Genomic DNA, 22,177 nt, shown 5'->3' on the forward strand with positions numbered 1-22,177 from the left:
TAATACCTTAACCATAGTTAAGGATCATTTATCTATGATTAGCCTGATCAATGGAGCTAAACATAATACTCACTCTAGAGGCCACAAATATTTTTATTTGCATTAGATCAAGCTTAATAAATCAGTTTAGATCACTGGGTTTTGGGATTAGAATCCAATGAATATAATCATTATTGTTTGTCTCACTTAGAGATTTTTTATTATTTTCTTAATTCCTTTATCCTTCAAGCACTAATGATATTAAGAACCTACTTGTCCTTGAAAACTAATCCTTTTCCATAATGCTGATAAATTATGTCTAAAATAAATATTTGACTTATGATATAAAATCTTTCACTGAAAAAGTCGATTTCAATTGTTTTGTTAATGATATTTTTAAAACTGCATTTTTAGAAATCATGTTTACTACAATAACATTATATTTGCTTTTACATTTGCTATGATTCTACAATATTTTTCGATTTAAAGACTATCTGTGAACTTAAAACCTATGGACCAAATATAATCTTTACTTTACTACAGTGAATTTTGGACACTCTCCCCTTTACAAATAGTAATGATTAATAGAACTGCTTCTACCTAGGTTCAAAAATAAAGGATGGAAGGGTGGGGCCACTGTATTTTTTTCTATTACAAAAGAATAAGGAAGTTGTCCACATCCTCATTGGTTTTGAGGAAGGGGTCTTTAACATTTTTTGTTTGTTTATTTCATTTATCCCTTTCATTGTCTGGAAATGGTGGTGTAATGCCGGAGAAACTGAGGCAAGATAGAGATGAAGAGTTTAATTGACTGGACAGGACTCTCGTTTTAAAGTATCCAGTAATGAATGGGGGAATGATAAACCCTTTTATAGCTTTTCAAACAAAGGAAAGAAGAAGAGCTGGAAAAGTTAGAAGCATTTGGTTCTGTCAGCATGGGGGGAGAGGGGAAAGCTGTAAATTCTAACTAAAAGCCAGAGTCAGAATGTTTGAATAACAGAAGTAAAGATGTCAGTGAAATATCCGAGATACTCTTATCTTTTGGAATATTTTAGAGGGGCAGTGTCATTAATTCTTGAGGGCAGAAGGAGCTAGGAGCCAGAAAGTCTGATTTGCTCCTCATCTCCCATTGACAATTTATAACCTTAGAGCAAATTGTCCTCAATCTTAATGAACATGGGGGGAGGGGAGGGTGTTACAACTTAAGGGACTGAGGCAGAACAGTTAAGGAAACTTGAGATAGAACAATTCAGGGAAACTTAGTCAGGACAATAAAGGAAACTAGTGCAGGGAAACTGAGGTAGAACAGCTCAAGGAGACTGTGGCATAACAGTGGAAACTGGTGGAAGTCTTCTCAGAATAATGATTTGTTTTGGTTTTTAAATCATGATTAAAAGGCATACTAAATTTCTGTTAGTGTTTAGTGAAAGTAATACATTTTTTCCCCATTCAAGTTCACCTTGAAGTCTTTCTCAACTTAATCTCTTTCTAACCTCTGCTTTGACCTTCAAACTCCTTTCTATCCCTACTCTTCTATTAAATTTATTTTATTTTACCTGTCAATTGAATGATCTCTGAAATGGTAGTTCACAACCCTTCTTAGTGATTATCCTTTGAATCTCTCCTTTTGTCTTTTTTGTTTTGTTTTGTTTTAACCTGAAGTTAAAACACTGGAGAAACTGAAATCGTTTTTTAGTTCCAATGTAACCATTGAGTCATCATAATATTGGGCAAATCAGCAACTTTTCTGGGCCTCAGTTTCCTGACCTAAAAAAAATAAAAAATAAAAAAGAGGTTAAGTGAAGTTCTCTCTCAGAATTATGATCTATGAACCTATTTGTTCCCTTGGCTAATACTGAATAAGAAATTAATAACACAGAGAAGTTAAACCAGCATTAGCTCTCTGAATTGCCAGGCAGTAAACAAGATTATCTCATCTCACTAGGTGGTATTGTCTTGAGCAGCCCCCTACTTTCTGCTTATGCAAATGCCATTGTTTCCATTTCAAAGTCAGGTTCAAAATATTAGACTGCTGTGAATTTGTCTTCTAATCATTGTTATAATAATGGCACAGATTAATGAATTTATATTCCTGATGTTCCAAATTAACCTTCCATACAAATTCAAACCCCAGTGAACCTGTTAACCTTAATTTCCTGAAGATAAATTATTTTTTAAATATATACTTTCCCCTCTAAATGTAAAGTTTGTCTGGTTATAATTGCAAGAGTGTCTTGCAAACTATCCCCACCTACCTGTATATGCCTTTATGTCACTTATTATTATATCTCCTTAATATACAAAAGAAAAAAAAAAAACAAAAATTGAAACACATTTTTGTATAAATTACTCTGATTTTTTCTGCATGCAACCTCAGTGTTGGCTGGATTTTTTATCTTCTTATGAAAAATAAAGATGTTCATCACTAAAAAATTTGCTTCTGTATCTTTCAATGATTTTTAAAACTTAAAGACAATTGAAAATACAATATTTCCCTTAATTAATTGACTAATTAATTAAAGAAAAAATCTTAGGAATCTATAATTTGCCTTCTCAAGTGGAAAGCAATATTATATTTACTTTATTGTCTGGAATATTAGTAGTAGAAACACTGAGACAAATGAATCATGACTGAAAATGTGATTACTAGAAAACACCAAGCTGCTAGGGTAGACCTCATGTCTTCTCCTTTCATTTTACTGCACTATCAAAATTCTCCCTCTGAAAGTATGCTACAGTGTATATGTTCTGATCCCTTATAAAAAAGGGATCCCTAAAAAAAGGGATACTGTAATACACTTCTGGCAAATGATGAGTCTTAAATTAATTTTACTCTATAAAGAAGAATGTACAAATAAGGACAACGGTTTTTAATTTTATTTACAAGTTACTAATGTGCAATTTGTTGCTTGTCAAAACAATGGAAATTATGTTTCTGCTTCACATTAAATATAATTAGCCAATACTTTTAGGAGAATATTTGGACAGAGGAGGTGCCTTTTACTTGTGAGCTGTCTTGGTAATTTGGAAATTTATCTATATTCCTATTATCTCTGGATGTAAAAGGGATTTTTAAAATCTAGTCTTCTATTCAAGAGATATCCAATAAAAACCAATTTGCAGTATTTTGTTCATATCTAAGAATAAAAATATTTTAGCTTAAACAAAATCTGTATAAAGAACATCATTTGGACTCAATTGGTAGATGGTAAATCATGAAGAATATTTTACTACAACTTCTATAAAAAATTCTCAATATTTTGATCAATTAATATTTTTCAAAACACTACAATAAAGTTTTTTATGCCGCTTTGCTGAGACCCAGTAAATGAATTTATTTTTTTCAATGATTAAGCAACAAAGCATTTTTTAAAAATTCTTTTCAGAGAAGGAGGTTTATATCTTTTTAAAATAACCTATTTGTTTTAGTACTTATCTTGTCTTTATTTTCTGATTTTTCTGCCAGTACTCTAACTCATAAACTGTTTTTGATATGTAATCAGCTGGATGGATATAAACATGAAATCTTAAATTATAACAGCATATCAATAGAGTGGTACAGTTTGGAAATTCTTTATCCTTTGGTAATTATTGAACACAATTATTAACAAAAAATAGAATTTCTTATCAAAAATATCTAATCCCAGTTTCAGCTACCAATAATAAAGATCTGCTCATATCTCTCTTTAAATGGCATTATGCTATTAGATAAAATCCAGCCACAATAGAGTATTGGGGAATTTAAGTATAACTGTGTAATGTTCTTTGTTCGTTTTCTGGACGTCTTGGAATGGCCTTCCTTTCAGCAGATTAATCACCACAAGAATAGCCAGGTATTAAAGTCCAAAGCCTTTACTATCTCCTTCATAATCTAGTTTCCTTGCCTGGGGCCTGAGCTAGCTTTCTGGAGAGCCTTGGTCTCAGTGGGGGAAGTTCAGGAGGCCAGGAGGTGGTATGAGATAGAATGAATGAATCTCTCTGAGTCCCAGGGCTTGTGCTTCAGCCTCCAGCCATCACAAAGGTGGATGATGGAATGAATCTGTCTCTGAATGAATCTGGCTCTGACCCTGGCTGAGTTTGTCCTAGTTTATATGCTCTACACTAAGTATAAACCAATCATTATATTACTAGGAAACCATTATTTGTTGTAAGATTAAATCAATCATACTGAAGTAGAGAACTATTAATCACCATGCTAAACTAGATAACCATAGTCTTTATCAATTCCACTGAGTTAGCAGCTTGCAAGAATCTTTGTTTTAAGTACAGAGTTCTGGCCCATAATATAACTTGATGAAGTAATTCCTTTAGATAAGATACAACAAATATGATTTTACCACACAAAAGAGGAAAACCACATGCACTCAGTTTAGGAAGCTTTTCACACTCAACTAAAATGAAAAACATTGTTCAGACTATTTGTCTTATTAGAAATATGGCTCATGTGATGCTAACAAAAGCTATGACTAGCTTAATGTTACACAAATGTTGTAAAAGTCAGGTGTTTATGCTAGAATTGTTGAGGACTAATATGACTGCATCATTGACTTTTCAAGCAGTTAGGATCTTTTTTTGTTTGTTTTGTTATCACTTTTCTTTCCTCTCTTTTATGTGCTTAGTCTGTTTTTTTTTTTTTTTTTTTTTTTTTTTTTTTTTTTTTTGCTGAGCCAATTGGGGTTAAGTGACTTCTTTCCCAAGGTCACAGGGTCACAGAGCTAGGAAAAGTCTGAGACCATATTTGAACTCAGGTCCTCCTGACTTCAGGGTTGGTGTTCTATCCATTGTACCACCTAGCTGCCCCTGTGCTTAATCTTTTAAAAAAAAAAAAAAAAAAATCCTTTCTTTAGTTCCCATTTTTACTGGTAAAACTAATTATTGAATAAAGACTTCATTACTAATCAAGATCTGGACTCTAAAGAGAATTCGAATTATGTAAAATCTACTTTAAAAGCCTAGATTAATTTTTATCATTTTTATACAGCTTTAATGAGTGTCATTTTTAAATGAAACTCCAAAAAAGGACAATACTACTAAATTAAAAATAAAAAACAAAATAATCATACCTATAAAATGAATCAAATATATTTGATTTTCAGGCAAGAATTTGAGCAGAAGTCAAGTGAATTGTTATTACATATGATTTAGATTCAGCAATTTCTAATGTTCTTTCCATCACTAATATTTTTAGTGATGTCTATAAATAATATATATATGTTTTCATGTGAAATTTACATAAAGTCATATTCATTAAGAGTTGTATTTGGGTGCTATTATTGCCTACTAAAATTCAAGGCAAAGCTAAAAATTTCCTCTTCCTAACCATAGGAAGTTATAATGTCTATATCACTTGAATTCTAGAAAATCCTACAAGCAAGAAGATTTGTCACATTTCATAGACAAAGAATTCTATAATTAGAAGGGACATTAGAACACTATTATTCAATCTTTTTTTGCTATTTTAAGAACTTCCCTCTGTAATGTTGCTAACAGATGGTCATTTATACTTTTAGAACTTTTCCAGAGATGAACTCAGTATTTTGTGTAGTAGCAACCTATTTTTAAATTTATAAACATATACACATACACATATACATATATATTATATATACCCACACATATGTATATATTTTAGACATACATACAGACACACACAATTCTAATTGTGAAAAAGTTTTTAACTTATAACTTCTAAATATGGTAGTTCTTCAGATTTCTATGAATTGATTACAATTCATTTCCCCCATTGCATCACTCATTCATTTCTTGAACTTTCATACTTTTCCCCCACAACTCCATTTGATCCATTTAGAACCATCTGTCAATCTCTTGTTATCTTCAGTATCATACCCTTCTATCCTCCAAAAAAAGGTCCTAGAGAGATTAATCAGCAATTGCTACTTCTTGTCTCCACTTCTCTACTGTTCATTAATAATTTATTATTTGAACATCTTCTCCATTACCATCCTGAAACTAATTTTTAAATTCACTAATGATTCTTTGGTTGTCAAATTCCATGACATTTTCTCAATCTTAATCCTCCTAAGCCTTTATGGAGTCTTCTGCTTGAAATTCAAAGTCCTTCATTACACAATCCCTATCCTTTTCCTGTCTTCTTCCATTTCAGTTCCTCTCCACCCCCATAATCTTTGATCCAATTACATAGGTCTCTGCTGTTACAAAAATAAGACACTCCACCTCTCAGCTCCCAGCATTTTCTTTGGCTACATTCCATGTTTCAAATATTCTACCCTTCATCTCCACTACTGATTTCCCTGGCTTCCTTTAAATCCCCACTAAAATTCAAATTCTATAAGAAACGTTTCCCACTTTCTCTTAACTTTAATGTTTTCTCTCAATTAATTATTTTCTATTTATCCCATGTGTATCTCCTCCTCCTCTTCTTCCTCCTTCTGGAAATACCAGTTTTTGAGCAATTTAAGACCAGGAACTATCTTTTTATTCCCAAGACTTAATCCATTGCCTGGACATCATGCTTAATAAATGATTGTTGACTGACTCTTTGGCATTATTGCTCAATTTATTATACAACACACACACACACACACACACACACACACACACACACAGATACACACACACACACAGACACACAGACACACACACACACACACACACACACACACACACACACTCTCTCTCTCTCCCCACACACATACACAAACACTTTTTATTTTATTTTGATTTCTATCTCTTTAGCTTGTTCTGCCTAAGATCTTTTTGTCTCCACTTTATGGATTTTCTCCTAAGCTTTGCCTATTTCTATTTATTTCTATCTCTGCTATCAGTTCTTAGTTATCTACACTCAAGTCCTCAACAGCACCTCTATGTAAATAAGTTATAAATTTATATCTGTAATCATCATCTTTATCCCAAATTTTAGATTCCCCCTTTTAGTATCACACTATGTAACTCCATATGTGTCTTGTCCATATCTCAAGTTCAATATCACATAAACATAAATTCACTATAATTTCACTTAAACCTACATAGTTTTTCTTTCCTTGTCACTCATAAAACCATTCTCCCTGTCAGTTATGCTCAGAATCTTTTAATCATTTAAAAAGTTTGTTTGTTGTTTGTTTATTTGTTTTAATTCCTTTGGCTCCATTTATGTTAACTCTTGCTTGTTTTTTCTTTATAATCTGTTTCTCACGATATCTATCCTGACTAGTAGACATTACCCTAACTAAATGTTAAGTTGCTTGAAAGCAGAGATTTTTATCTTTGTATACTAAAGGTTTAGCATAATTCCAGGGAAAGAGTAGACACTTAAGCAATGCTTATAGATTAAGTAATTGATTAAAGAACTGAATATCTTTAGTCTTATCTATAACAATTGTGTCTAAAAGAACTAACTTCAAAAACATTTGTTGCCTTCCAATGAAAATTAGACTAATTATTCTATTGCCCAGACTTGATCAGATCATCTGCCTTCTTGAAATCCAGAAAAGGATTTTCACTTTCAGATATATCAAAGCCTTTTACTTTGATATTTTAAGTCCTCCATAATCTTATTCTGATGATGTCTAGTTTTATAACCATCACCTCTATATTTCAGTCAAATGCTCTATTTTCTATTTCCCAAATGCTCTCTGATACTTCCTGCACTACTATTCCCAGTCTCTATAATCCTTGTTCCCTATTCTGAGCAAATCAATAAACTTCTCAGACACCTAAGATGCAGTTCAAATGATACCTCCTTTCTGAATCACCATTGATCCCCCTGGCTGAAATGGAACATAGAACATCTGATTTCTTAGCACTAGCTATTTCTGCCATGCACTAATAATTTGTTTCATATTTACCTGTGTACAGCTCCAATTACTTATGACATCATAGACTCCTTAAGAGCATAATTTTGTTTTATTGGTATCTTCCTCCAGAAAGGAGGATAGTGATTTAGATGAAATAGCTGCTTAAAATTAATTATTTAGGTATGAATTCCCAAGATATTATTCTGATACTTCTATTTTGCTGAGATTCTGATACAGAATAAGCGTTCCTCTTCATTTGCTTCTTCATAAACATGAAATTATGATTGAGGTAAATAAGGAAATTAGTAGATCCTCTATTTTTTAGATAGAGAGGACTGGAAAATTAAAGTCTCCCATAGCAACCATTTCTTTATGCCATGTTTGTGGTCTTTATTTTACTTGAATGATATATATATATATATATATATATATATATATATATATATATATATATATATATATATATATATAAATTTTTTTCTTTTTTTTTTTTCCTTTTGGTCCATCTATTGATCTTCACCAAAATGGGTTCTATCATTCTTCCTTATACTGGCCTCTGGATGTCTTTAGAAGCTTATTAGCTTAAAAAAAAAAAAAAAAAAAAAAAAAAAAAAAAAAAAAAAAGACTATACTATGGCTAGCTCACTCCTTTTACCTATTTTGTTTCTTTAAAATAAAGTAGAATAATCCAGAGCCACATTCTAAGTATGCCACCAAGCTCATAGTTTACATGATCTATGAGGTAAATTTTGCCTCTTTGTAATAGGAATTCTTGTTCATCTTTTACACATTTGTCTGTAGAAATGGATTCTATGGTTTTCTTTCCTTTGATCTTTTTACTAACAATTTATAATCCTATAATACACAGACATTTTTCTCCCTCTCCAATTTTTTTTTTTTTTTTTTTTTAGTTTAAAACTCTTCTAAATAGATTTTCAAAACAAATACATTCTTTACATTCATTGTTTTTTGTATTCCATACTTGTTGAAGAGACTTTTATTCCTATGTTTTAAATTGTGGTTCAGAAACACCAATTCTATTCTCATATATCTTTTTTTTAAACACTATCCACATTCCATATTACTTATTTTTCTTTTTAAATCCATTGTCATCAATGGACAGCAATGTTGGAAATGTCATCTGTGTTCCTTGCTATGCAATATCTTATATGATTTAAAAATCTTTAATAAAGCATACTCACGGCACTATGATTTGTATCTACATGAATCATTAGAAGTGATTAGTAAATTCTGAGGGTTTTTTGAGGCAATGAAATTGTTAATTTTTTATATGTGTGGGGGAGTTCTCTGTTATGTAACATGCTTGGGAAGACAACTTACCTCTCTTATTATTTATTTATTTTTTTTTCCTGAGGCAATTGGGATTAAATGACTTGCTTAAGTCACACAGCTAGAAAGTGTTAAGTGTCTGGGATCAGGTTTGAACTCATGTCCTCCTGACTTCAGGGCTGGTGGTCTATCCACTACTCCACTTAGATGCTCCTCTCTCTTATTGTTAATTGAAACTCAGCATCAATCTTCTCATTTTCTCTTTCCATTTCCAGATAATCTCCCAAATGTGAGCATCTATGTGTTCATGACACAATTCATAAAATGATCCAGTAGTTGTTTGCTGTTCAGAGTACTTAACTCTTATCCCTTCACAATGAACCTCAAATGTGGTTCTTTTCTGAATTGAAGATAAGCAGAGACTAAGTTTGAAGAATCTTATTGCCAGTCTGGGTACAGGATGAAGAATTCTTCTAAGAACAGAAATTGTTAAAGACCATTTATTAAAGTTATATACAAGTGAAGAGAATATCCACACTGAGAAATCACAGATCTTTGAAATCTGTAAATAGAGAATGCATTTTTCCACTGTTGTCATGTAGTAGAAGAACAAGAAGAACAAAGACAGAAGAACAAAAAAGGATGTAGAGGGGGAGGAGAGGAGAAAGAAGAGGAGGAGAAGTAGGAGAACTAGAAAAAGAAGGGAGATGAGGAAGAGAAGCAGAAAAGAAAGGAAGAAAGAAAGAAAGAAGAAAAAGAAAGACAGAAAGAAATATAGAAAGAAAGAGAGAGAGAGAGAGAGAGAGAGAGAGAGAGAGAGAGAGAGAGAGAGAGAGAGAGAGAGGGAGGGAGGGAGGGAGGGAGGGAGGGAGGGAGGGAGGGAGGGAGGAAGGAAGGAAGGAAGGAAGGAAGGAAGGAAGGAAGGAAGGAAGGAAGGAAGGAAGGAAGGAAGGAAGGAAGGAAGGAAGGAAAGAAGGAAGGAAGGAAGAAAGAAGAGAGGGAGGGAGGAAAGGAGGGAGAGAGGGTGGGAGAAGAGAGGGAGGAAGGAAATAAAGTTTTATTTGGTTAGGTAGTTAGTGGAACAATGGATAGAGTTCTGAGCTTGCAGTCAGGAAGACTGTTTAGGTCTGGCCTCAGATATTTTCTAGCTGTTGAACTACAGAAAATTACTTAATCTCTGATTTCCTCAGTTTCTTCAGTTTTCAAATGAAACTAATAATAATATCAAATTTGTAGAGGTGTTCTGAGAATCAAATGAGATAATACTTGTAAATAACACTTAACACAATTGTGACTACATAGTAGGTACTATATAAAATGATTATTTCCTTTCCTTACCTCCATTATACTGCGGTCAGTAAGATTCTATACTTATTTTTTTTTTTTTTTAAACAAGAAATAGAAATTCCTGCCACCTCTGAAATGTGTAGATTAGTAAAAGTATTGTGCTTCCCTTAGAACTGACATAAAATCAAAAGATACTTAGTAATTCGTGATTTCAATTCTATTTTAACAATGCTGTAAAGATGCATACCCAAAGCTAATTGAACCTGTCTAGGAAAAGATGGGCTACTTCCAACCCTCATATTTATTCATAACCATTTCTTCACAGGAGATACACATTCCAGGGCCTGTGACACTCAACACTGACATAAAGCATGATATCTCTTTAGATAGAGAAGTGATTTCTTTGTATCTATGGTTTTATACTTTTTATTCACTATTTCTACATGATTTTATCTTCTACTACAAGATCTATGCCTTGAGGCCTATAGATATCACACCTGGATGTATGGAGGATAAATGAAATACTGACTAAACTTGTGCTTATGATTGCAACTTATAGCCAGCATTTTAAAAGCACAACATGAAGGTGCTTTTTTATATGTGCATATTATCAATATATACATAGCTCTAAAAGATGGAGGTTCAAGAAAATAGCTTGAATAATATGATTCTTTACAAAGGCAAATATGTCTCACTATGTACATTATGTGATAAATATATGCATATGTGTATATATAAATACACATATACACACATATGTGCAATGCTTCACATGCTTTGCAACAATTGTGCCAATTTGCACTTACACAAATGAGTAGAGTTACAGATTATGGCTATTATTTCTTCTCAGGGCTCTAGGAGCAGCCCTGAAAAGGTTAAGAATTCTACTTCCTTCCCCCTTTAATATATCTTAATTAATTTCAATAAATATCTTCCAATTAAATTATTTTAAAATATATTTTTAAAATTGGAAATTCTAAATTCTCTCCTTCCCTTTCCTCCCCCATGCCTTGAGAAGGCAAGCTAGATAATATTGATCATATATGTAAAGTCATGCAAAACATGTTTACACATTAGCCATGTTGTAAAATGCACACAAAACATAAATAAAGTGAATAAAAGTATATTTTAATCTGCACTCAGAATTCACCAATTCTCTCTCTGGAAGAAAAAAACGTTTGCATCACGGACCCTTTGGAAATGTTTTGGACCAGAGTTTTTATTGTAGTAGCTAAGTCATTGTCGGTTATTGTCGGTCACTTTTGCGGTATTATTATTGAATACAATGTTCTTTTGATTCTTCTAACTTCATTTTCCATCAGTTCATATAAGATCAGTTTGTTGTTGTTGTTGTTGTTGTTTTTCCTGAAAACACCCTACTCATCATTTCTAATAGCACTATAATATTCCATTTTATTCATATACTACAACTTATTGAATTATTCTTCATTTGATAGACATTCCCTTCAAATTTTTAATTCTTTGACACCACAAAAAAAAAAAAAAAAAAAAGATTGTATAAATATTTTTGTATCAGTAACTTGTACCATTGTAGTAACAGTTTCAGAGGAGAGGAGTTGTGTTGAAGAGATGTTACAAAGGTGACATTGTTAGATGGTGGCAATATATTGGATACAAGGGTTGAGACAGTGAAAAGTTGAGGATAACACCTAGATTAAGATCCTAGGAGATTATGAAGGTGGTAGTGCATTTAACTTTAACAGTAATGGAAAAGTTTGGGGGAGGATAGGGAAAATACAATGACTTCAATTTTGGATATTTTGAGTTTAAGATTCAACTGGACATTCAGTATGAGATGTTTAAAAGGCAGTTGTAAATGCTAAATGAGGTCAACAGAGAAGTTAGGAGAATATAGGTAGATTTGAGAATCATCAGCATAGAGGAGATAATTAAATCCATAGGAGTTAATAAAATCTACACATAATCTACAAATAATATAGAGGAAGAAGAAAAGAAAACAGAGGATAGAGTCCTGTGGGACTCCCATAGTTAGGGAATATGACCTATATTAAGATCCAGCAAAATAGACTGAAAAAAAAAAAAAACACATACAGTATAATAAATCATGATATAGCAAATATAATAGGGTGTAAAATAACAAAATCAAATGAAAAAGGTAATAATATTAAGTGTATTCTTTTTAGATTATAATGCAATAAAAATTACATATAATAAAGGCAATGGAAAGATCAATCAAAAATTAATTGGAAACTAAATAATCTAATTCTAAAGAATAAGTAGGTCAAAGAACAAATCACAGAAATAATTTCATTAAAGAGAATATCCACCAGACAATATACCAAAATATAGGAAGTAGGCAAAGCCTAACTTAGGGGAAAATGTATTTCTATAAGTTCCTACAGCAGCAAATGGACAACAGAGTAATGAATTGGACATGCCACTAAAAAATTGGACATGCAACTACAAAAGAAGAAATTAAAAATTCCCAATTGAGCACCAAATTAGAAATTAGAAATCCTAAAATAATAAGATTGAAAAAACCTCTTGAGCTAATAAATAAATCTAGGAATTAGTTTTATAGGGAAAAACAATAAAATAAACGAGACAGTTAATTTGATAAAAAAAAGAAGAAAATCAAATATCTTGTATCAAAAATGAAAACGGTGAAATCACCATCAACAAAGAGGAAATTATAGCAATCATTAGGAAATATTTTGTCCAACTAAATGCCAATAAATATGACAATCTGAGCAAAATTGATGATCATTTATTATAAAAATACAAGCCATTCTCCAATTACTAAATGGCAGTTTTCAGATGACAAAATCAAAGCTATCTATAAGCATATGAAGAAGTACTCTAAATCACTTTTGATCAGAGAAATGCAAATTAAAACAACTCTAAAATGCCAGTTTACATCTATCAGACTGGCCAATATGACAAAAAAAGAAATTGATAAATGTTGGAGAAGACTGGAAAATTGGACATTAGGGCACTATTGGTGAAGTTGTGAACTGATTCAATCATTCTGAAGAGCAATTTGGAAATACCACTAGTAGGTCTATATCCCAAAGACATTATGAATAAGAAAAAGAACCTACATGTGCAAAAATATCCATAACAGTCCTCTTTGTAGTGGCAAAATATTGGAAGTTGAGAGAATGTGGATCCATTGTGGAATGGCTAAACAAACTGTGGCATATGAATGTAATGATACTATTGTACAAAAAGAAAGGATGAACAGGCAGATTTCAGAAAAACCTGTAAAGACATACGAAATCAATGCAAAATGAAATGACAGAATCAGGAATACATTGTCACAATATCATCAACCTTGTGTGATGATCAACTATGATTGAGTCAATTCTTCTCATCAACAAAATGATCCCAGATAAGTACAAAAGTCTCACAATGGACTCTGAATGCAGTATACTTTTTCCATTTCCTTTTTTCTTTTTTTTTGTGTTTTTTTTTTTTTTCCTTATGATCTTTCTTCTTTCAAAACTGTGACTAAGATGGGATTATGTTTTACAGGATAGTACTTCTTTAAACTGTGAAGTACTTCTTTAAACTTTAAGATCTATCATCTTTGGAAGAAGAGAGGGGAGGGAGCAAAGGAGAAAAATTTGGAACTCAAAATCTTGTAAAAATGAATGCTAAACATCCCCATAATGAGGGGGGGGGGAGAAATACAATGGTATTTTTAAAAGATTTTTTAAATGCTATAGCTAGTTTGTTTTAATAGGTCATTATAAAGGTAAGAGTCTGCCTCCCCCCATCATATCCAATCTGTTTTCAGCTTGCAATGCCAGTAACTAGTGCTGTCCTAGAGGGCATTAGCATGAAGACATGGAAAAAGGAAATCCAAAATTCTTCAAACATTTTTAAGCACTCAGTATCCTTATGTAACCAGTGAGGTAGGGGAGATACTTAGTATGAAGCCCAAATTGAGACACATTCCTTTGCCTATCCTCTGAAATAATTCTTCTTCAGTACTTTTAGTTTATGCTGACCCCAATGTCCCAATTTCAAACTTGTTTGATACATGTTGATGACCCTTAGGTCATGACTAAATTTCATTATCTATTCTGAGCATATTTCCAGTGATTAGACAGTCTAGTCAATCAAGTGTTTTTCATACTTATATAAAGTCTTCAATTGATTTATGCTCTCACTTTAAGGTATAACTTACTTCATAAAGTGTGAAGTAATGTGGCTAATTTACCCAATGAAACTAAATATAAAAAAGTATATAAGATATATTTCTTTAATTAATATGTCCTAGATAGAAAAAAGTTATAGTATTTCTTTCACACTTGTTTAAAACACATTGTATAAGAATTACATCAACTAAAACTCAAAGCTGACTGAATATTTATAATTTCATGCCATTCTGTAACTCTACCAGTGTATCAAGTCATCCCGTTCTTGTATTTTCAAAATTAAAAGTTTTAACTTAACGTATGCCATGGTATATAGTCCTGTTATTTCCCTCTTATATTCCAATGTAGGAAAAAATGGTCATTGCTGCTTAGCCTATCTCTATAGTCTGGGCTCATCTTCTTGAGCACTGAGCTTGACATCTGACATTGCCTTTTCTTTCCCTGAAAAATTTATTTTGGTACATATTGTATCACTGTCTTAATCTTAGTCACTGATCAAATTGTTGAACAGTGTTACAAATCAGAAAGGATGGTTTTCTAAAATGGCTTGTTTATATAAGCCAGCTATCTGAATTACAATTGTGTGGTCTACTAGAAATTCATCTAATTATATTATTCCACTATGCTTCCCCCAGCCTAAATTTTGTCCATAAAATTATAAGATATTTTATTAATAGCCTTGTTTGAATTAAGATGCAACTTTTTGTTGCATTCTCCTGATTAATTGGTCTAATAATAGATAAGCAGATAATTAAATTACATTAATTGGGTATGACTTTCTTTATTAATGAACCCATGATAAATTCTAATGATTATCATTTTTTACTATATACTTATAAGCATCTTCTTTAATTATGCATTATAAAACTTCACTGGTCTGTAGTTTTGGAATCCATATATTCTTATTCTGAAAGTCTATTGGATTTTCTCTCTCTTCCAAAATTTCTTCAAAAAAACTGAATTTTTTTTTTTTTTTACTTATGTATAGTCTTTAAAAGCATTTATCTGATGCGACTATTTAGCCCAACTACATTTTACTAAGTGCATTTAATTTTAAAATATGGGGAGGATTTTGGGAAGATGATAGAGTAGGTCAGTAAATTAAAATCTCTCCAAATCTCCACCATAAACAGAACAAATTTGTACTTCACAGCAAACACAAACTAGAGCAAGATCAAGAAGATTTGGGGAAGAACAGGGATCTTCCTGAGATAACTTCAGATAACAGGAAGAAAGATTCTAGGTCAGGAATTAACTTGTATAAAGAGCAAATACCTCCAGACTAGCTCCACAGAAATAATAAGTGGAGACCCTAGGGTTTGATGGGTTTAGCTGGAGCCTCAGCAGGAACCACAGAAGCTTTCACTTCCCAATCTGGAGTCTGAGTCTAGGAAAACTGAGGCAATTTCAGCTGATTAGGAACACCAGGCTCAATTGTGCTACAAAGTGTGGCCCTAGGCAAAAAGGAAACAGTATATGGGGTACAGAAGCCTGGAGTAGGGATGCTGCTGGCTGTGGGGACGTGTAGGAAAGTGGAGCTTTTGGTTTGAGGTACCAGGTAATGAGAGAGAGCTGAAGTGAAACTAGAGGTAACCCCTCCAGATTATGGGTGTTTACATTAATACTTCTTATTTAAAAAAAAAAAAATGGACATGCAGAGAAGGAAGAACCCAACTAAAGAAATTTACTATGAGAATAGGGAAGACTGAAGTTCATCTTCAGAGAAGGACACTGAAGTAAAAACAAAAAACAAGACAACACCACAAAGAGTAGCATTAAATAGCTCTGTACCCAGAGACAATTTATAGAAGAACTCATAAAAATAATTTTAAAATCAAATGAAACATTGAGGAAGAATTAAAAGTAAAAAATAAAAACCATCCAAGAAAAACAAGAAGATTATGGGGGGGGGGAATTATATAACTAGAAAAGGAGATACAAAGTTTAAAAATGAAAATAACTTTGAAAACTAGAATGGGGCAAGAAGAGACCAAGAAATAACAAAACAGAATGTAAGAATGAAAAAATAGGACATAATAAGAGACATTTTATAAGAAAAACAACAGATTTGGAGAACAAATCAAGAAGAGAAAATATAAGAATAATTGGTCTACATGAAAGCTATGACCAAAAAAAGAGCCTTGACATACTAATGCAAGAAATAATCCAAGATAATTGTCTGGGACTGATAGAACATAAAGGGAAAGTAGAAATATAAAAAATCAATCAATCACTACCACAAAGAGATACTTTGCAAAAAACACATAGGAATATTATTGCCAAATTTTGAAACCCTCATATCAAAGAAAAATTTTGCAAGAAACAAGAAAAGATTTTTAAATATGCTGAAGCTACAATTAGAATTATATAGGATTTATCAGCAATCACAATAAAAGAAAATAGATCCTGGGATCATACATACAGGGAATCAAAACAACTCATTGTGTGGTCAAAAATATCATATCCATAAAATTTATTTATAATATTAATAAAAAAGTATATTCAACAAACTTGCAGATTTTCAGGACACTTTCAATCAAATTGGAACTCAATACAAAATTTAATATATAAGAGCCAGTATGCAAGATTAATTTCAAGGAATTTAATGTGGACAAATTGTTTGTTTTGTACATGGAAATGTATACCATATGTTTAAGATGGAGTGTGGAGGAAGAATAGACAGAGAGGCATTAGAAGGGGAAGGAGGGCTTGCAATTCTGAAAAAGCTACTTACATCTGGAATGGGTTAAATAGGCAACACTTACATATATATCATGAAGGGTAGAACACTCTCCAAAATTTGTAAAGAAATTAGGTAAGGACGGGTGGGCATAGAAAGATACAAAGGGTAAGGGAAGAAGACAAAGGAGGGATCCATGAGTGGGGGAAGTTAAATAATAGCAAGGCTAGTTAAAAAGCAGAATTAAAGTGGAAGAATTAGCAGGAATAAGAAAGAAGAGATATACATAAACACTTCAAGAAAGAGCAGGAATCAAATTTATTAGGAAAAAAAAAGTATGACTAATAATCATTGATCTTAGAATCAAACTTAAAGATTCAATCGAGAAAAATCTATATTCTATGGCAGCTATACTAATATTGTTTTAGATGCATGGGTACATATGGATAAATGTATGTGTGTGTACATGTATATATTGTTATATACACATGTGTATGATGAGCGTGTTTCTGAAAAAAATATATATGCATGATGCTCTATGTATGTATGTATGTAGATATTTGTATATTTGTATCTGTGAATGGGTGTGATTGTATATGTACATATGTGTGTGTGGGGGGACAGGTAGGTATATGTCTGTGCTTGGGGTGGAGAATGAAAGGGAGAAGAAAAAGAATAAAGTAAAAAAGTACCCAGGAGAGAACAAAACAACCTACAAGGATGCAAAGGAAAGATAAATACTCATGAAAATAATATCTTCTACTATTAGATATACTTTTTTGAATTGGTATTTGTTGTTATATATTTTGAATTCTCCCTAATGTTCTGCTGGCTACATGAAATAGTTCTGTTCTGTTTTGTTTTTATTTTCCTTTTTTTTTAAATTCTATTCTGTATATTTTTAATAAACAAAATTTTAAAAAGATAAAATAAATTTTAAAACAAAACTTGCTAGGCAATTATCAGATTCAAGCAAATGATTTTATAGGATGGATTTTAAAATTCAGCATTTTGTCAATTATATTAGTGTCATATGGTTACGGTATATAGTTGGGGATGGAAGTAAATGCAGAGCATGACTTCATAGAAATTGTGTAGCATCAGTATTTAAAAGAACAACAACAACAACAAAGCAAATGATTGGAAAACTATTCTAGACTAATCAATGTAAGTGTTTTCTCTTCCTTAACCTTTATGAATTTGAACTTTCATTCTAGTAAAATGAAACTAACTAGAAACTTTCCTTTATAAAAATGTCATAAGTAATAATGTGAATTCTTGTCTGAAAAGTATATCAAGATGATTATGAGGGTAGGTGATTAGAAAAGAGAACCAGAGTAACATATCCTAGTGAAAAAAAAAAAAAAGAGATTGAGGGAATAAGAAAAAAATAAACCTACCAAAAAGTCTCTGTTAACTTCCAAAGAATAATATTTACATATATATTCTTGTTCAGAGAAGGGCACTGAAGTAAAAAAAAAAAAAAGAGTAATGTGAAAGGGATCCCTGCTTAGAGAGAATGTATAGATGAACTCAAAAAAGAATTTAAAAACCAAATGAGAGACATTGAGGAAAAACAAAACAAAAAATAAAAACCATCTAAGAAAAATAAGATTATGAAAAAAAAAGTTAATTAAAAATAGGAGATAGAGTTTTGTTGTTGTTATTGTGGTTGTTTTTCTGAGGCTGGGGTTAAGTGACTTGCCCAGGGTCACACAGCTAGGAAGTGTTAAGTGTCTGAGACATATTAATGCAAGAAATAATCCAAGAAAATTGTCCTGGAGTGATAAAACAATAGGGGAAAGTAGAAATAGAAAAAAATCCATCAATCACCACCACAAAGAGATACTTTGTAGAAAACTCATAGGCATTATTGCCAAATTCTGAAGCCTCTAAATCAAAGAGAAAATTTTGCAAAAACCAAGGGGACAAAAATTCAAATATTCTGGAGTTACAATTAGAATTGTACAGGATTTATCAGCAGTCACAATAAAAGACCACAGGTCTTGGAATCATACTCACTAATAATCAAAAGATCTAGGTCTACAGCCAAAATTATCATATCCAGGAAAATTATCTATAAAATTGAAAGAAAAAAATGGACATTCAATGAACTCACAGATTTTCAGGACTTTCTATCAACCAAACCTGAATTTAATAGAAAATTTAACATATAAGAGCCAATATCAAAGATTAATTGCAAGGAACTTTCAACATGGAAAAATTGTTTTTTGTTTTTTTTTTTGACACGAGAAATATATACCATATGTTTAAGATTGACAAAAACAATAGGATTGCTCAAAAGAAATATTGAGGCAGCATTAAGTTAAAAATAGGAATTGTTATACAAATGAGGTACAGAGAAAGAATAGACACAGAGGCATTAAAGGGGAAGAGGAGGGCTAGTACTTCTGAAATCCTATTTATATTGGGAATGGGTTAAATAGGTAATGCTACATATATATTATGAAAGGTATACCACCCCTCCAAAATCTGTAAAGAAGAGGGGATGGGGAAGTAAAGGGTGAGGGAAGAAGACAAGAGAGGGATCCTTGGATGAGGGGAGGTTAAGTCATAATTAAGGCAAGTTAGGAGCAGAATTAAAGCAAAAGGTCAGCACAGATAGGAATGGTATGTGTATGTGTGTGGGGAGTATGTGTGAGTATGTACATGTATATGTATGTATGTATATATGTATGTATGTTATTCTTAACTATAGCTTGCTTGGTGGTAGTGGGGGGATGAAAGGAGGAAAAAAGAATAAAGTTTAAAAAAAGTGTGTACCAGAGAAGAAAAGAACAATTTACAAGGAAATAAAGAAAAGATGGACTCTCATGAATATAATTTCTTCTACTATATATTCTTTCTTAAATTGTTATTTGTTATATATTTTGAATCCTCCCTGATGTTCTGCTGGGCACATGACAATATTCTCTTTCATTTTGTTTTGTATTCTTTTTCTGTTTTTCTTTTTTCTTATTCTGTTTCTTTTAAATAAAATAAATTTGAAAAAAAGAGAATAATCCTTCTTAATTATATTTAGCATCTCTGAAAGAATCATAATACCTTATAATTCTGCAATAGTCAAGAGGAAAGTATTTGTATAACAACCACAACTCACAATTACCTAATAGTTTAAGATTTCCAAAACACTTTACTGGTATCATCTCATTTCATTCTCACAATAATTCTGGGAAGTAGGTGCTTTACTTATCCCCATTTTAGATACATAACCTAAGGTTGACTGGCATACCCACATCTCCTAACATGAAGATATCTTAATGGAGGTTTTCATGAGCAAAGGCACATTTCTTAAAATGGAGACACTCATTATCCCCAAATTTTCTTTGATTGGTCATACAACTAGAACATGCTGCATATTTAATACAGACAAGACTGAACCTGTTGCTCTTTTTTTTTTTTTTTTTTCTGTTGAGTTTGCTAGCTCATATTCTTTTCTGTGTTCAATCAGAGGTTGAAGACCTAGTTTATCTGTTGCATAGATGTCATGAAATGAACTGGTGAGGACAGACAAATTTCCATCTATTACTCTACCTTATCTTTGCTTTGTAAAATCGGCTTAGGGCTGTTTGTTTATATGGTGCTTCATTTTGTATCCTTAGTTAGCTAGTAGCTATCTTCATTGGCCCTTATGAGCCATAGTGATGGAGTCTGAATTGCAGCTATAATGGGACAACCAGCTCTAAGAAGCCAGGACTTAAGCTTGAAAGGAACTCTGCATTTGGAATTGGGGCTGTATTCTATAAATACTAAGCTAAACTCTTTGTTTTTACCTTTGAAGCAAATATATCTTTGCATAAGGTAATGCAACAATCTCACTGGTTAAATGAAACTGGATTGCAAAGAAGCCCCCTCACCTTTATATTTGAGGAAACTTAATTAGTACCTGCTAAAACCATTTGCAGATAGCCTAAATATACTTAGTTCCCTTTAAGGATAATGGAAAACCTGAAGGGAGAATGAAATGTAACATAGTTGTCCTTCAGGCAAGAAGGGGCAGTGTGACTAGTTTTTATATAGTTATGTGGAAATTAAAATTGGCCCACTTAAAATAAAGGAGTCGGAGATGGGTCTCTGAGTCAATGGCATTTCACTAAAGGGTCCATGGCCCTCTCCAATGAAGTGGATTTCAGATGTTCCTCATGATCTGAGATGCCTCCTCCTTCAAGTACCTTATTTTTTTTAGAAAGCTACATGTCCAGACATTCAAGAACAGCTATATAAAATACAGAATAATTTCACTGGTTCACATAAAATGCATTAGCTAAAATAAGCAAAATACTATGTCAGCAAGGTCATGAGTTGGATAAAACAAGAAATATCTGCACACAAGATGTATAGACTTTATATTAGAGAGAAGCAAACAAGCTATCAAATCAGTAACATGTAAGTGGTCATAAGAAACTACCTGCTCTTATTGGATAAGAGATTGGTCTGAAAGTACAAACATATATTAGGGAATTTTCCATTTAGTTGAGACACTTCTGCCATGCTGAACTTGGTCACCATGACAAGGAAAAACAGCAGAGAAGAGTTTTTAGTTAATTTCCCATATTTAAGCAAGTGAACTTAGTGTCTGCAACTTACAGTTCTTATATATACAGAATTTTGATATGATTCTATCAAATTGATTGGTGATAATTGCAATAAAATGGAGATTCAATTGAATTATTTCTCATATAGGAGAAAAATGAGGCACAGATTAAGTAATTTATTCAGTTATCACACAGTTGCTAAGTATATGAGACAAAATTTCACTCAGGTCTTTCTTCCTAAAATCAGTGTTCCAGTCATGCTACTTACTATCTGACTGACTTTTCTAACTCAGTAATACTTTGCTGAAGCATATGATGTAGAATATAGGACAACTAGAATCTTGGATTGAAATGAAATAAGTAAATATAGATTTTGATAAATCAACAGGGATTCAGATCCATTGGATACTTCTCAAGTAATATTATTTTCAGTAATGTTTTGACCTCACAATGAAAATAAAATAT

At 32.0% G+C, this 22,177-nt stretch overlaps 1 long non-coding RNA gene across 3 annotated transcripts in view; it reads right to left on the reverse strand.

The window, feature by feature from the left end:
* The window catches only part of LOC141560657 (uncharacterized), a 101,889-nt gene that overhangs the window by 14,664 nt on the left and 65,048 nt on the right, over positions 1–22,177 (reverse strand). For all 3 annotated transcript variants that reach the window (XR_012487770.1, XR_012487769.1, XR_012487771.1), the window contains one exon: positions 1,536–1,746. This is a non-coding gene — a long non-coding RNA (uncharacterized LOC141560657). The remainder of the gene's footprint in view (positions 1–1,535; positions 1,747–22,177) is intronic.

The sequence above is a fragment of the Sminthopsis crassicaudata genome, chromosome 3 (genome assembly GCF_048593235.1).
Source record: "Sminthopsis crassicaudata isolate SCR6 chromosome 3, ASM4859323v1, whole genome shotgun sequence".
In the NCBI taxonomy this organism is placed as follows: Eukaryota; Metazoa; Chordata; class Mammalia; order Dasyuromorphia; family Dasyuridae; genus Sminthopsis; species Sminthopsis crassicaudata.